This window comes from Bombina bombina, chromosome 6 (assembly GCF_027579735.1).
Source record: "Bombina bombina isolate aBomBom1 chromosome 6, aBomBom1.pri, whole genome shotgun sequence".
Classification (NCBI taxonomy): domain Eukaryota; kingdom Metazoa; phylum Chordata; class Amphibia; order Anura; family Bombinatoridae; genus Bombina; species Bombina bombina.
The window spans coordinates 1060328761-1060344529 of NC_069504.1; the positions used below are offsets into that span (position 1 = coordinate 1060328761).

Consider the following 15769-nt stretch of genomic DNA (forward strand, 5'->3'; position numbering starts at 1 on the left):
TATTGAGGTTTTTTTTGGCAGTAACACATAACAGGGACTGAGAATATATGCCTAAAGTACAATGTGTGTGAAAAATAATGCAAAAAAATGACTACCTAAAAGTTTGACAAAGACTAGTGGTTGAATTAGTGCATGGAAAGTGTTAAAATACCAGCATTTGAAATACCCTAGGGTGTCTACTTTTCAAAAATATATGGTTTGATGGGGGTAATTTACATTGGCCGGCTTCAGAAATGTCCCAAATAGGACATGGGTGCATGATGACAGATGTGAAAATTCCAAGTTGAAAAACTGGAATGCGCCCCCTAAAATTGAGGCCTTTTAGCCCCCAGAGAACCCGACACACCTATACATGGGGGGTATCACTGTACTCAGGAGATGTTGTTGAATACATATTGAGGTTTTTTTTTGGCAGTAACACATAACAGGGACTGAGAATATATGCCTAAAGTACAATGTGTGTGAAAAATAATGCAAAAAAATGACTACCTAAAAGTTTGACAAAGACTAGTGGTTGAATTAGTGCATGGAAAGTGTTAAAATACCAGCATTTGAAATACCCTAGGGTGTCTACTTTTCAAAAATATATGGTTTGATGGGGGTAATTTACATTGGCTGGCTTCAGAAATGTCCCAAATAGGACATGGGTGCATGATGACAGATGTGAAAATTCCAAGTTGAAAAACTGGAATGCGCCCCCTAAAATTAAGGCCTTTTAGCCCCCAGAGAACCCGACACACCTATACATGGGGGGTATCACTGTACTCAGGAGATGTTGTTGAATACATATTGAGGTTTTTTTTGGCAGTAACACATAACAGGGACTGAGAATATATGCCTAAAGTACGTGTGTGAAAAATAATGCAAAAAAATGACTACCTAAAAGTTTGACAAAGACTAGTGGTTGAATTAGTGCATGGAAAGTGTTAAAATACCAGCATTTGAAATACCCTAGGGTGTCTACTTTTAAAAAATATAGGTAATTTACATTGGCCGGCTTCAGAAATGTTCCAAATAGGACATGGGTGCATGATGACAGATGTGAAAATTCCAAGTTGAAAAACTGGAATGCGCCCCCTAAAATTAAGGCCTTTTAGCCCCCAGAGAACCCGACACACCTATACATGGGGGGTATCACTGTACTCAGGAGATGTTGTTGAATACATATTGAGGTTTTTTTTGGCAGTAACACATAACAGGGATTGAGAATATATGCCTAAAGTACAATGTGTGTGAAAAATAATGCAAAAAAATGACTACCTAAAAGTTTGACAAAGACTAGTGGTTGAATTAGTGCATGGAAAGTATTAAAATACCAGCATTTGAAATACCCTAGGGTGTCTACTTTTCAAAAATATATGGTTTGATGGGGGTAATTTACATTGGCCGGCTTCAGAAATGTCCCAAATAGGACATGGGTGCATGATGACAGATGTGAAAATTCCAAGTTGAAAAACTGGAATGCGCCCCCTAAAATTAAGGCCTTTTAGCCCCCAGAGAACCCGACACACCTATACATGGGGGGTATCACTGTACTCAGAAGTTGTTGTTGAACACATATTGAGGTGTTTTTGGTCAGTAACATATAACAGGAACTGAGAATCCATGCCTAAAGTACAATGCGTGTGAAAAATAACACACCAAAATGACTACCCAAAAGTTTGACAAAGACTGGTGGTTGAATTAGTGCATGCAAAGTGTTAAAATACCAGCATTTGAAATACCCTAGGGTGTCTACTTTTTAAAAATATATGGTTTGATGGGGGTAATTTGCATTGTCCGGCTTCAGAAATGTCCCAAATAGGACATGGGTGCATGACGACAGATGTGAAAATTCCAAATTAAAAAACTGGAATGCGCCCCCTAAAAATAAGGCCTTTTAGCCCCCAGAGAACCCAACAGACCTATACATGGGTGGTATCACTGTACTCAGGAGATGCTGCTGAAGACATATTGGGGTGTTATTTGGCAGTAACCCTTAACGTTCTCAGTAAATGTATTCTTGAATTGCTATTTTGTCAAAAAATCACCACTTTTTTTTTTTTTTTCAAACTTTGGCATAGATTGGTGGTAAAATAGTTGCATGGAAAGAGTCAAAATACCCCATGTTTAATACCTTAGGTTGTGTTCTTTTAAAAAATATATATATGTGAAGGGTTAATCAGGGATTCCTGACAGATATCAGTGTTCCAATGTAACTATCGCTAATTTTTTTAAAAAAATTTTGGAAATAGCAAAGTGCTACTTGTACTTATTGCCCTATAACTTGCAAAAAAAGCAAAGAACATGTAAACATTGAGTATTTCTAAACTCAGGACAAAATTTAGAAACTATTTAGCATGGGAGTTTTTTGGTAGTTGTTGAAGTGTAGGAGATTTTGAGGGTCAAAGTTAGAAAAAGTGTGTTTTTTTCAATTTTTCCTCATATTTTATAAAATTTTTTATAGTAAATTATAAGATATGATGAAAATAATGGTATCTTTAGAAAGTCCATTTAATGGCGAGAAAAACGGTATATAATATGTGTGGGTACAGTAAATGAGTAAGAGGAAAATTACAGCTAAACACAAACACCGCAGAAATGTAAAAATAGCCTTGGTCCCAAACGGACATAAAATGGAAAAGTGTTGCGGTCATTAAGGGGTTAAATGAAAGAGATAATAGTCTATTTTTTTAAAACAAATATTACCTTTCTGATTACAGTACTGCTCAATCTTTCTGAGGGTACTATGTATACAAAAATATATAAAACTACATTTAGGTTGCATGTAGCTGTATTATGACATGTAAATATGTTGTTTATACTTGGTCCCATCCCATCTCCAGGCTGTACTATTTTACAGATGCAAATATTCCAAAATCCAGACTATTCCAAAATCCAAACCTTTCCTGGTCCCAAGCAGTTTGGATATAGCATAATAGTAATAGGGAGCGACCCGATGATCAACTAGTGACTTATAGTTTACCATTTTTTTCCCCCACCTTTACTTTTTTCCAATGGTCCATTTTACCTGTGGAGTGTATTAAATTGTTTACACATAGCTCCTTTGCCGTTATTATGCAACCTGCCGCTAGAACCACAGGTAATATCTTTGTCACTGAATTACTATTGTTAATTCCTCATTACATTTATCTTTATACTCAGATATGTTCCTTTTTGTATACAATCCACACAAATCATGCCTAACATTCTTCATATTATATGCACATTTAGGGCTTGATTACGAGTGGCGCTCAGTAATACCAAACGTGCGCTGGTATTACAAGTTAAGCACAATGAAAACGGGACCTTGCATTCACATTGCCTGAAAGCTTTGCGCTTACGAGAGCACGCTTCCATTGGCTCCAATGAGAGCCTCGTTCTCATGCCATGAGACACGGCAAACTACCTAGAACAGCACAGGGAGTAAAAGCAGGGTCGTTTTTAGGGGCGAGCTGCCCGGGGCGCCAGCCACACTGCAGGGCTCCTCCTGAGATCTGAGCTTTAATCCTGATAGAAACCGTACAGTCCGTATGCCATAATGTTACATCAAATGCTCTGTGTCTGTGATTTCTGAGAATAATAGCTACCCCTATAAAAATATGCTTCCTTTATTTCTTTCTACCCCGTGTCTGCCAGAGGGTGCTGCTGTGAGACATGCAGTAACCCTTATTGGTAGAGACGGGGTTAACTGTGCTCTGCATGCTAACAGATTTAGGCACAGCTGTATATCAGAGCAGGAGGTCACGTGGGCTGCTCTGTGCTTGCTACTGTTTGTGTGAGCTGCCACGGAGTAATTTATAGCTCCCCATGAGGAACAATAGATTAGGATATGTATGGGGTCTTCAAGTTTTCTTTGTATACTGGTAAGGCTGGGCTTATCAAAGATGTCAAAAAAAGTTTTTTTAGACTTCTATTATAGGGGCCGATTTAACAAATGTTGGACGGACATGATCCGCTGTACATCCGACAACGATACGATATGCCCGACAGCATACGCTGTCGGCATTTATCATGGCAGAAGCATTTCTTGTTTGTGCAATATAGCAGGGGGTGTCTATCATCCCAATCGTATCTGCTTTTTAACTTATGTTTTTAGGGGAACCTGAAACTATGGGGGTAGATTGCAGCATCCGCTGCTTAATAAATCTACCCCATAGGCTGAATAAACTATTTATTGTCAGGTATTAATAAACTATTTATAGTCAGGTATTAATAAAATATTTATTGTCAGGTATTAATAAACAATTTATTGTCAGGTATTAATAAAATATTTATTGTCAGGTATTAATAAACTATTTATTGTCAGGTATTAATACAATATTTATTATCAGGTATTAAACTATTTATTGTCAGGTATTAATAAACTATTTATTGTCAGGTATTAATACAATATTTATTATCAGGTATTAAACTATTTATTGTCAGGTATTAATAAAATATTTATTGTCAGGTATTAATAAAATATTTATTGTCGGTATTAATAAACTATTTATTGTCAGGTATTAATAAACTATTTATTGTGAGGCATTAATAAAATATTTATTGTCAGGTATTAATTTGTGTGCAATGCATCCTGCTAAGGTTTGTGTGTCTATATATATATATATATATATATATATATATATATATATATATATATATATATATATAATATAAATAATTTATCAGCAATTTATCAGCATTTATCAGCCACCCCAAAAAAAAAAAAACCTAAGACTAAGCACAAAATAGGTACTCACCATTCCTGAAGACCGGCAGAGGTCTTCTTCCAGGTGGCTTCATCATCTTCTATCTTCATCCGGAGCGAAGGCAGCGCGGAGCGGAGCTGGCTTCCCTGACGTGCGGATCCGGAGTGGCGTTTCTCAGCGGTGGCTGTCCTCAGCGGCGTGGAGGCTCCTCTTCATGCGATCATCAGCCGCACACTGAAGATTGAATGCAAGGTACCCCATTTTTATTGGGGTACCTTGCATTCCTATTGGCTGTAATTTTTAAATCAACCAATAGGATATATAGGAATGCAAGGTACCCCCCAATGTGGTACCTTCCATTCAATTTTTAGTGTACAACGGAGGTCGGATGAAGAGAAGCCTCCATGCCGATGAGGACCATCGGTCCGGATCCACGCATCAGGGAAGACCTCTCCGCACCTCCGCTCTGCGCCGCCTTCGCTCCAGATGAAGATAGAAAATGATGGAGCCGTCTGGAAGAAGACCTTCACCGACAGATTTTTTTTTTATTTTTTAGATTAGGGCTTTTTTTTATTTTTTAAATGGCGCTAAAGAGCTGATTGCCCTTTTAAGGGCAATGCCCATTCAAATGCCCTTTTAGGGGCAATGGGTAGCTTAGGTTTTTTTAGACTTAGTTTTTTATTTTGGGGGATTGGTTGGGTGGGGGATTTACTGTTAGGGGGTAATTGTTAATTTTTTTTAGGTAAAATAGCCATTTAACTTACAAAAGGTTGTTTAAATGGCTATTGGTAGTTTGGTGTGTGTATATATATATATATATACATATATATACTGTATGTATGTGTGTGTGTATATATATATATATATATATATATATATATATATATATATATATATATATATATATATATACATATACACATATACATACATACATACACACACATTATTCCAGCAAAATATTCTCACACCCCAGGTCTCAGGGTTATAATCCCTTTATAACAACATTTACTGACACATTTCCTTATGCTGTGTAGATTGGTTTACCAACTTTAATACAGATGTGTGTATGTAAAATAATATCTCATTATGTTATCACTTTGTGTACACCCATTTGCTTCCTTATCTTACATCTATTTGTAAACCAAAGCTCAATACTTAGAGAGAACAATGGATAATTATTTTATTAATTATCTCTTCTACACCGCACCAGGAGTGTAAATTCTTCTGCTGGCTCTGTTTACATTGATTCACTGTCAATAGCCTGGACTGAAAGCGACAGTCTAGTCAAAATCAAACGTTTATGATTCAGATAGGGAATGCAATTTTAAACAACTTTCTAATTCACTTTTACCATCAAATGTGCTTTGTTCTTTTGGTAATCTTAGTTGAAAGCTAAACCTAGGTAGGCTCATATGCTAATTTCTAAAACCTTGAAGGCCTCCCCTTATTTCAATGCATTTGGCAGTTTTTCACAGCTAGAGGGCATAAGTTCATGTGTGCCATACAAATAACATTGTGACCACGCCCCGTGGATTAACAAGTGAGAGGGCACTGATTGGCTAAATGAAAGTATGTCAAAAGAACTGAAATAAGGGGGCAGTCTGCAGAGGCTTAGCTATAAAATAATCACAGGTAAAAAGTATATTAATATAACCGTGTTGGTTATGCAAAACAGGGGAATGGGTAATAAAGGGATTATCTATCTTTTTAAACAATAACAATTCTGGAGTAGACTGTCCCTTTAAATTAATGCATAAACTCACAAGCAACTAGAGCTATCCAAAGATTAAAATGACAATACTTTGTTTTTGCAAACATACCAGATAAATACATGGCTTATAAAATCAGAGAGAGATGTAGAGCTTCGGCAATCCCCTTGATTGAAACAGACCAGGGAAATACAACCTCACATCCACAAGAAATAGTTGACACTTTTGCTACATATTATGGTAAATTATACGACGGGAAAAAGGTAATTCACAACACAGAAATGGAGTCCCTGCTCCTGTATCCAATACGGAAGTGATGGGAGCTGTCAGAGACCTCAAATCAGGCAAGGCAGCAGGCCCGGACGGATTCACAGGGGAATATTATAAATTATTCAAATCGACACTAACCCCACACCTCACTAAATTTTGCAATCATATTATGGAGGGCAACCCTGCTCCACCAGAGCTATTACAAGCAAAAATAGTGGTAATCCCTAAACTGGATGAAGACCATAAAAAAATGTCATAATTATCGCCCAATCTCACTAATTAATCAGGACCTGAAAATCTTTATAAAAATCTTTTCTAACTGTTTTAAACCAATTATGCCCCACCTGGTTCACCCTGATCAGGTGGGATTTATAAACAATATGGAAGCCCTAGATAATATTCAAAGGATGACTAACCTAATTAATTGCCTAGATAAGTTGCGACTCCTTCTCTGCTAATCTTGTTGGAAGCGGAGAAGACGTTTGACAGAATTTATTGGAAATATATGTCCACAGCCCTAGGGAGGATGGGTTTTGATGGCCCGTTCATGACAGCTTTGCAGGCAATATACTCACTCCCCAGGGCTCAGGTAGCCTCGGCGGGTTATAAATCCAAAATTTTCCAAATACTAAATGGCACCAGACAGGGTTGCCATCTATCGCCACTACTATTTGCCCATTGTATTGAGCTACTAGCAGCTAGAATTAGAGCACACCCAGACATCGCGGGAGTTAGATTAGCGAAATCGGAATACAGATAAGCCCTCTTCGTGGATGACATATTGCTAACTATCACTAAGCCACTTATATCTCTCCCTAATCTATATGGGATATTAGACACCTTCTCTTCAATTTCGGGTTACAAGATAAACGCAGACAAGTGCGAGGTTCTACCTATAGCAATCCCTCACCAAACCCTGAAATTGCTAGAACTAAATTTCGATGTTAAATGGGTGAAACACACGCTTAAATACCTAGGAATATTCCTCCCAACAGAAACTCACCTATTATATAAATGTAATTATACCCCATTATTCAAACAGATTAGAGGAATTACAATTTTTCTTGGCTAGGTAGACTAGTGTATCATGGAAGAAAGAACAAAGAGCGCATCCGGATTCAAGTGAGTTTATTCAACAACAGTAATACTGACACACAAATAGGATAACACTTACAAGATTCCAGATAAAATAGGCATATAGATAATTCGATGCTGACCGGACCACTCTCCACAAGCCCTCCAAGTGGTAGCTGGACCCCCACAGCAAACGACTTAATACAGGTAAATTCACAGTTTCACCTATACGGTGTATATAATCAGCCAATAGAATGCAAGCTCAATTCTATTGGCTGATTGCATCAGCCAATAGGATTTTTCCTACCTTAATTCCGATTGGCTGATAGGATTCTATCAGCCAATCGGAATTCAAGGGACGCCATCATGGATGACGTCATTTAAAGGAACCTTCATTCTTCGTTAGGACTTCGTTTGAAGAGGATGCTCCGCGTCGTCTGGATTGAAGATGGACCCGCTCCGGAAGGATGAAGATAGAAGATGCTGCCTGGATGAAGATTTCTACCGTCTGGAGGACCTCTTCTGCCCCAATTGGATGAAGACTTCTGCCGTATGGAGGACCACTTGTGCCCGGCTGGGTGAAGACTGCTCAAGGTAGGGTGATCTTCAGGGGGTTAGAGTTAGGTTTTTTTAAGGGGGGATAGGGTGGGTTTTAGAGTAGGGGTGTGTGGGTGGTGGGTTGTAATGTTGGGGGGAGTATTGTATTTTTTTTACAGGTAAAATAGCTGATTACTTTGGGGCAATGCCCCTCAAAAGGCCCTTTTAAGGGCTATTTGTAATTTAGTATAGGGTAGGGATTTTTTTTTATTTTGGGGGGCTTTTTTATTTTATTAGGGGGATTAGATTAGGTGTAATTAGTTTAAAATTCTTGTAATTCTTTTTTTTTCTGTAATTTAGTGTATTTTTTTTTTAGTAATTTAGTTTATTTTATTTAATTGTAAATAATTGTAGGTGGTTTAGGTAATTTATTTAATGATAGTCTAGTGTTAGGTGTAATTGTAACTTAGGTTAGGATTTATTTTACAGGTAATTTTGTACTTATTTTAGCTAGGTAGTTATTAAATAGTAATTAACTATTTAATAATTATTGTACCTAGTTAAAATAAATACAAAGTTGCCTGTAAAATAAATATAAATCCTAAGCTACAATGTAAGTATTAAATATATTGTAGCTAGCTTAGGGTTTATTTTATCGGTAAGTATTTAGTTTTAAATAGGATTAATTTATTTAATTATGTTAAATTAGTTTCGGATTTAAATTATATTTAAGTTAGGGGGGTTAGACTTAGGGTTAGACTTAGGTTTAGGGGTTAATAAATTTATTATAGTAGCAGCGACGTTGGGGTCGGAAGATAAGGGGTCAATAAATGTCGGTAGGTGTCGGCGACATTGGGGACAGCAGATTAGGGGTTAATAAATATAATGTAGGTGTTGATGATGTTAGGGGCAGCAGATTAGGGGTTCATAGGTATAATGTAGGTGGCGGCAATGTCCGGTCGGCAGATTAGGGGTTAAAAACCTTTATTTTAGTGTTTGTGATGTGGGGGGGGGCTCAGTTTAGGGATTATTAGGTAGTTTATGGGTGTTAGTGTACTTGTTAGCACTTTAGTTAATATTTTTATGTTACGGTGTTAGCCCATAAAACTCTTAACTACTGACTTTTAAATGTGGTCAAAGTATTGAGAGGAGAGGGTCTACCGCTTACTTCTTCCAAGCGTTAGGAAAATCCCATTAAAAGGATAGGATACGCAATTGACGTAAGGGGATTTGCCTCGAGTCGTGGAAGAAAAGTGAGCGGTGAGCCTGTACCTGTCAGACTCGTAATACCAGCGTTAGGTAAAAAGCAGCGTTGGGACCTCTCAACGCTACTTTTTAAGGCTAACGCCAAACTCGTAATCTCGGTGTATGATTCTGAAAAGATCAGAAGAGGTTATTTGGCCTTCACTTGAAGCAGAGATAGAAGGGTGGGGTGACCCGGACTCAATCCTATGGGATACACATCGTTCACAAACTAGTAAAGACGCCTCTAAACCTTTAACCTTAGAACTCACATTAAATACATGGACGACGGTAGCGGAAAAAAAAGATCTTCTATGAGAGTACTCAATATCAACCCTACTCAGATACTTACTTCCTAGTGACCTCTGAATACAGGTCAAAAAATGGGAAAACAAAGGGCTATATAGGGTAGCAGACATCTTAGAAAATAGAAAGATGATACAATTCTGTCAACTACAAACAAGATTAAAACCATTGAGACTGCGCTGGTATCTGTATCTTCAATTGGGTTTCTCCCTTCAATCATCCTTAAAGAAATCCCCGAGTGGAGCACCCACTGTTTTAGAAATCTTTAGCAACAGCCCTCACCGAACCAAACATTCCATATCCAGACTATATTTAGCCATACAATCCTCCCCAAACAAAACTAAATCCCCCATAATGATAGCATGGGAAAAAGACCTAAATATATCTAGGGAAATACAAGATTGGGAGCGTTTATTTCAGTCTGCTGACAAAGGCCTACTGAGTATAGATCTAAAGGAAAACTCTATGAAAACTATCTTCAGATGGTATCTGACACCACTGAAAACTTTACATATGTACCAACAGGGAAATAGACTGTGTTATAGAGGATGCAGGGAGGTGTGATCATACAAACATATATGGTGGGAATGTGCCTAAGTCCGGGTAGTGTGGAGACGTCTATCCTCTCTCATTGGCCAACTAATTGGTGAGGAGTTTAAACTCTGCTTCACAAATACATTGACACATACAACAAACACCTCAACATCTTAATTAAAATCCTCTGCACAGTTACTAGAACCTGCATTGCGAAATACTGGAAGTCAGGTACCCCTCCAAGGTCAGAAATATATAACAAAGTGCAACACACCTATAATATGTATTAATCCGCATCTAGGATACTAAACAATAGATAACTAGTCAATAAGATTTGGTACTATTGGATTGGTAGGGAGGAGTTAACTAAATGAACACTCCCTAATATCTCAGCTTGGTTATGCATCATGGAATAATATATTGATGAATGAACAATATGTAAAAGTTTCATTGTCAATGTCCCCATTAATGTTCCTCCCCCCCTCCCCCTTCACCCCAAACACTTGTATTTACTAGCATTATTCGTAGGCTAGTAAGGGTAAATTGTACTGAGTTACATCATAGATACAGAGAATTGATGTTAGAAATATGGATTGTCGAGATCCACGAATTTGAGATTCTTCACCTCTCTGAACAAGCTGTATGGACATTACTAGTTAAGAGATGAGGGGTGGCCAAGACTGGATAGGTAGGGCCGCAATGTTGTTAGTGGATCTTTAGCAGGTTTTCTTTCTCGTATCTTTGTTCTGGAATTTGATACACAAACTATGATGTATATGTACCATAAAATCTATGAATACTTTAATAAAAATATTTAAACATAAATTAATTTGCATCAGGCTGGTAAGTCCCCAATTTTTTCTAAGAACATTAAAGGGAAATTTATTTTGAGATTCAGACAGAGCACACGCTTTTTAAAAAGTTTCCAATTTACTTCTATTATTATCATATTTGCTTCATTCTCATGATATTCTGTTGAAGAGACACTTATGTAGGCATGGCAGGAAATAGTGCTGTCATATAGGGCTCTTGCAAATGGATAATATTCTTGCAAAACTGCTGCCATATTGTGCTCTAGAAATGGGCCAGCTCCTAAGCTTAAGGCTCTGCTTTTCAACAAAAGAAAGATGTTTAAAATTGAAAGTTGATTAAAATTGTGTGCTCTATCTGAATCATGAGACTTTTTTTTTTTCAAGTTTCCCATCTCTTTAAAGGGGTAGTTTTTCCCAAAAAGTCTCCCCATGATCCCCATGATCCATTTTACCTGCTGGAGTGTATTACATTACTAACAAGTAGCTCCTTTACCCTAGTCTTGGCATTTGAAATAGCTGATTTAACCTGTGGCATTCCCACCTGTACTAAAAGTTTGTTATCTTTATATGTGTATATAAAAAATATATGTATAAAAACATATACCTATATATTTATGTGTCTATATGTGTATATAAAATATATATGTATAAAAGCATATACCTATATATTTATGTGTTTATATGTGTATATAAAAAATATATGTATAAAAACATATACCTATATATTTATGTGTTTATATGTGTATATAAAATATATATGTATAAAAGCATATACCTATATATTTATGTGTTTATATGTGTATATAAAATATATATGTATAAAAACATATACCTATATATTTATGTGTTTATATGTGTATATAAAATATATATGTATAAAAACATATACCTATATATTTATGTGTTTATATGTGTATATAAAATATATATGTATAAAAGCATATACCTATATATTTATGTGTTTATATGTGTATATAAAATATATATGTATAAAAACATATACCTATATATTTATGTGTTTATATGTGTATATAAAATATATATGTATAAAAACATATACCTATATATTTATGTGTTTATATGTGTATATAAAATATATATGTATAAAAACATATACCTATATATTTATGTGTTTATATGTGTATATAAAATATATATGTATAAAAACATATACCTATATATTTATGTGTTTATATGTGTATATAAAATATATATGTATAAAAACATATACCTATATATTTATGTGTTTATATGTGTATATAAAATATATATGTATAAAAGCATATACATGTATATTTATGTGTTTATATGTGTATATAAAATATATATGTATAAAAGCATATACATATATAGTTATGTGTTTATATGTGTATATAAAATATATATGTATAAAAGCATATACCTATATATTTATGTGTTTATATGTGTATATAAAATATATATGTATAAAAACATATACCTATATATTTATGTGTTTATATGTGTATATAAAATATATATGTATTAAAGCATATACCTATATAGTTTTGGGTTGTTGCTTCCCTTGTTCAGAGAAGAATTGCCTGGTATTTCGGCGCTGGCCTGTCATTGGGCAGGGTCAGACTCATATGCTTTAGTATATATTTTCTCTGTGAAGGGGCATAGTGTGCTAAAGGAACGCGCACCTTGAGTTGCATTAAAAATGAGCAGACATGGAAATCTGTTCTATCTCAGGAGTGCTGTTCTTCCTCAGAATTCTCATATATATTTATGTGTTTATATGTTTATATAAAATATATATGTATAAAAGCATATACATATATATTTATGTGTTTATATGTTTATATAAAATATATATGTATAAAAGCATATACATATATATTTATGTGTTTGTATGTGTATATAAAATATATATGTATAAAAGCATATACATATATATTTATGTGTTTGTATGTGTATATAAAATATATATGTATAAAAGCATATACATATATATTTATGTGTCTATATGTGTATATAATATATATATGTATAAAAGCATATACATATATATTTATGTGTTTGTATGTGTATATAAAATATATATGTATAAAAGCATATACATATATATTTATGTGTTTATATGTGTATATAAAATATATATGTATAAAAGCATATACATATATATTTATGTGTTTATATGTTTATATAAAATATATATGTATAAAAGCATATACATATATATTTATGTGTTTGTATGTGTATATAAAATATATATGTATAAAAGCATATACATATATAGTTATGTGTCTATATGTGTATATAATATATATATATGTATAAAAGCATATACATATATATTTATGTGTTTGTATGTGTATATAAAATATATATGTATAAAAGCATATACATATATATTTATGTGTCTATATGTGTATATAATATATATATGTATAAAAGCATATATATTTATGTGTTTGTATGTGTATATAAAATATATATGTATAAAAGCATATACATATATATTTATGTGTCTATATGTGAATATAAAATATATATAAAATAAAATTAATAATTATTCAGCTGTGAGTTACATAGTAAAAATGGGATAACAAATCTGGAATATTAATTCATAAACATATTCACTCACTGTCGGCCAGATTACGAGTTGTGCTTTAGGGTTAAAAAGCAGCGTTGAGAGGCCCCAATGCTGCTTTTTAACGCCCGCTGGTATTACGAGTCTTGAAATGACAGGCTCACTGCTCACTTTTTTGGCCAGACTCGGAATACCGCAAATCCACTTACGTCAATTGCGTATCCTATATTTTCAATGGGACTTGCATAACGCCGGTATTACGAGTCTAACCAAAAGTGAGCCGTAGACCCTCTCCTGTCAAGCCTGATACCGCATTTAAAAGTCAGTAGTTACGAGTTTTACACTACAACGCCGTAGCATAAAACTCTTAACTAAAGTGCTAAAAAGTACACAAACACCCATAAACTACCTATTAACCACTAAACCGAGGCCCCCCCACATGCAAACACTAAAATACATTTTTTAACCCCTAATCTGCCAAACCGGACATCGCCGCCACTATAACAAATATATTAACCCCTAAACCGCCACACTCCCGCATCGCAAACACTATTTAAATATGAACATCCTCCCACAAATTCTATACTTATTCAGAGCCTTACCTATTAAGATTGTCAGATCAGATATAGAAAAAATGCAAGTGGAATTGCTCTCCTTTATTAGGGGAAATAAATCATCAAAACTAATAATAAACATACATAAATCGTTGGGCGGAGAGGGAGCCCCTAATTTAATGGATTATTACAAAGCGGCTAGATTAGCACAAGAAAAAAAAATTACAAGAATTTTAAACTAATTACACCTAATCTAATCCCCCTAATAAAATAAAAAAGCCCCCCAAAATAAAAAAAATTCCCTACCCTATACTAAATTACAAATAGCCCTTAAAAGGGCCTTTTGCGGGGCATTGCCCCAAAGTAATCAGCTCTTTTACCTGTAAAAAAAATACAATACCCCCCCCAACATTACAACCCACCACCCACACACCCCTACTCTAAAACCCACCCAATCCCCCCTTAAAAAACCTAACTCTAACCCCCTGAAGATCACCCTACCTTGAGCCGTCTTCACTCAGCCGGGCACAAGTGGTCCTCCATATGGCAGATGTCTTCATCTGATCGGGGCAGAAGAGGTCCTCCAGATGGTAGAAATCTTCATCCAGACGGCATCTTCTATCTTCATCCTTCTGGAGCGGACCGGGTCCATCTTCAATCCATCCGACGCGGAGCATCCTCTTCAAACGAAGTCCTAACGAAGAATGAATTTCCTTTAAATGACGTTATCCAAGATGGCGTCCCTTGAATTCTGATTGGCTGATAGAATCCTATCATTCTATCAGCCAATCGGAATTCAAGGGATGCCATCTTGGATGACGTCACTTAAAGGACCAGTCATTCAGTCGCCGGCCGTCAGATGAAGAGGATGCTCCGCGTCGGATGTCTTGAAGATGGACCCGCTCCGCTCCAGAAGGATGAAGATAGAAGATGCCGCCTGGATGAAGCCTGCCGGTCTGGATGTCCTCTTCTGGCCGGATAGGATGAAGACTTCGGATCCTCTGGAGGACCACTTGTGCCCGGCTGGGTGAAGACGTCTCAAGGTAAGGTGATCTTCAAGGGGGTAGTGTTAGGTTTTTTAAGAGGGAATTGGGTGGGTTTTAGAGTAGGGTTGGGTGTGTGGGTGGTGGGTTTTAATGTTGGGGGGGTATTGTATTTTTTTTTACAGGTGAAAGAGCTGATTACTTTGGGGCAATGCCCCGCAAAAGGCCATTTTAAGGGCTATTTGTAATTTAGTATAGGGTAGGGAATTTTATTATTTTGGGGGGCTTTTTTATTTTATTAGGGGGATTAGATTAGGTGTAATTAGTTTAAAATTCTTGTAATTCTTTTTTTATTTTCTGTAATTTAGTGTTTTTTTTTCCGTAATTTAGTTTATTTAATTTAATTGTAATTAATTGTAGGTAGTTTAGGTCATTAGTTTAATTATAGTGTAGTGTTAGGTATAATTGTAACTTAGGTTAGGGTTTATTTTACAGGTAAATTTGTATTTATTTTAACTAGG

At 35.4% G+C, this 15769-nt stretch overlaps 1 protein-coding gene across 2 annotated transcripts in view; it reads right to left on the reverse strand.

Annotated features, from left to right (window-relative positions):
• The window catches only part of USP18 (ubiquitin specific peptidase 18), a 139972-nt gene that overhangs the window by 121330 nt on the left and 2873 nt on the right, over positions 1-15769 (reverse strand). The gene's annotated exons all lie outside the window — the stretch shown is intronic.